Source organism: Eschrichtius robustus, chromosome X (genome assembly GCF_028021215.1).
Source record: "Eschrichtius robustus isolate mEscRob2 chromosome X, mEscRob2.pri, whole genome shotgun sequence".
Classification (NCBI taxonomy): domain Eukaryota; kingdom Metazoa; phylum Chordata; class Mammalia; order Artiodactyla; family Eschrichtiidae; genus Eschrichtius; species Eschrichtius robustus.
The window spans coordinates 74,441,761-74,444,351 of NC_090845.1; the positions used below are offsets into that span (position 1 = coordinate 74,441,761).

A 2,591-nucleotide genomic window follows, 5' to 3' on the forward strand; every position below is an offset into this window, starting at 1 on the left:
TTATGTGAGCTGAAGTAAATGTGCCAAGTAACTGACAGATGTTGCATTCTTATGACAATAAATTTATACCTAACAATTACAAATACTCTTTTATGAATTTCATTCATATGTTTTGCCCCTAGAAGGAGCAGCTTCTAGGAAAAGATTACAAGGGGCAGCTGTCACTTTTCCATATAATTATTCACTCAATCTCAATTCAGAGAGTATCAACTGAAACAATAACATAGTTTAAAGAGTACTCCATGATTAAGGTTGTAAACCCTTAAGGAAGATGAGTATGATTTCTCAACATTCTGTGTGTGCTTAGCCAGTGACCGAAGAACTTCTCCAGTGGCTACACTCCATTGGAGAAATATTGTTTTTCAGTAATGATACAAGAGTGTCCCAGACCACAAAAAAATTAGCAGTTCAGTTTTAGAATTTGAGCAGCAGCACAGAGTTAAAGAAAAAGTGATGAGCCAGACAGTTGATTTTAGAAAGTCATTGAAAAACAATGTTTGGATGCTTTTAAAATGAGAACAATGAAGAAATTGTTTTAGGGCATACAAGACAGTATCAGGAGTCAATGGTCCACTAGTGATCTTAGTTCATGTTAAGTTTCCCAGATATGCTGAGATTGTGCACTTGACATTACCTGATGGCGTGAAGCGGAGTGGGCAAGTTCTAGAAGTCAGTGGTTCCAAAGCAGTGGTTCAGGTATTTGAAGGGACTTCAGGTATAGATGCCAAGAAAACGTCCTGTGAGTTTACTGAGGATATTCTCCAAACACCAGTGTCTCAGGAGGTGCTTGGTGGGGTATTCAATGGATTAGAAAAACCAATCAACAGAGGTCCTGTTGTACTGGCTAAAGACTTCATTGACATCATGGGCCAGGCAATCAATCCTCAGTGTTGAATCTATTCAGAGGAGATGATTCAGACTGGTATTTTGCCCATAGATGGCATGAAAATTCCTATCTTCTCTGCAGCTGGCTTACCACACAATTAGATTGCAGCTCTAATCTATTGCCAGCCTGGTTTGGTTAAAAAAAAAAAATCCAAAGATGTAGTGGACTACAATGAGAAAAATTTTGTGATTGTATTTGCTGCTATGGGTGTAAACATGGAAACTGCCAGGTTCTTCAAATCTGACTTTGAAGAAAACGGCTCAAGGGGCAATGCCTGCCTCTTTTTTAACTTGGCTAAAGACCCAACTATTGAGCAAATTATCACTCCTCGCTTGGCTCTAACCACAGCTGAGTGGTGAAGATCAGTATGAGAAACATGTATTGGTTACCCTAACAGACATGAGTTCTTATGCTGAAGCACTTTGAGAGGTTTCAGCAGCCAGGAAGGAGGTTCCTGGTCAACGAGGCTTCCCACATTATATATATACAGATTTACCCACAATATATTAATGTGCTGGTCGAGTGGAAGGTAGAAATGGCTCTATTACTCAAATTCCTATTCTCACCATGCGTAACAATGATATCACTCACTGAATCCCTGACTTGACTGGATATAGTACAGAGGGGCAGATCTACACAACAGACAGATTTCCCCACCTATTAATGTGCTGCCCTCATTATCACAGTTAATGAAGTCTACTATTGAAGAAGATATGACCAGAAATGATCATGCCAATGTATCTAACCAGCTGTATGCATGCTATGCTATTGGTAAGGATGCACAAGCCATGAAAGCTGTAGTTGGAGACGAAGCCCTTACCTCAGATGATCTTCTTTACTTGGAATTTCTGCAGAAGTTTGAGAGGAACTTTATTGCTCAGAGTCCTTGTGAAAACCGCACTGTCTATGAGACTTTGAACATTGACTGGCAGCTGCTCCAAATCTTCTCCAAAGAAATGCTGAAGAGAATCCCTCAGAGCACCCTGAGCAAATTCTACCCTCAAGACTCTGCAAAGCATTAACTGCTACTTCATCACTGGCTTGATGCTTTTGTGAAATACTGGTTCTGTTTTCTTTATTCCTTTTGCACTCCCCCATCCCTACCTTTGTGTTGGAGTTTACTGTGTTACCCTGTAATTAAAAACAAGGAATAGGTAACAAAAAACTGAAATTATAAAAACAATGCATGAACAAAATGACAAGTTCAGCAAAGAAATAGAAACCATCAGAGCAACCCAACCAGAAATCCTAGAGTTGGAAAATATGAAAACTGAACTGAAGAATCCAATAGAGTTTCCAAAGCAGACTCGACCATGCAGAAGAAACAATCAGCAACCTGTAGGACTAGACGTTTAAAATTATCCAGTCAGAGAAGCAAAAGAAAGAAGAATGCAAAAGAGTGAAGAAAGACTATGGGACTTATGGGACACAATGAAAAGAAACAATATTTGCATGATTGGAATTCCAGAAGGAGAAAAGAAAGAGAAAGGGACAGAAAGTATATTTATAGCAATAATGGCTGAAAACTTCCTGAACCTGGGGAGAGAAATTGACATCCAGATCCATGAAGCCCAAAGGACACCAAATAGGTTGAACCCAAGTAGGGCTACACTGAGACATTATTTAAATTGTCAAAAGTCAAAGGCAATGAAGAATTTTAAAAGCAGCAAGACTAAAGAGAGAAGTTACATAAAAGGGAACCCCC

At 39.3% G+C, this 2,591-nt stretch overlaps 1 pseudogene; it reads left to right on the top strand.

The window, feature by feature from the left end:
- The first annotated feature begins 1,089 nt into the window (after positions 1 to 1,089).
- On the top strand, positions 1,090 to 1,908 carry LOC137756887 (V-type proton ATPase subunit B, brain isoform pseudogene; annotated as a pseudogene).
- The last annotated feature ends 683 nt before the right edge of the window (positions 1,909 to 2,591 follow it).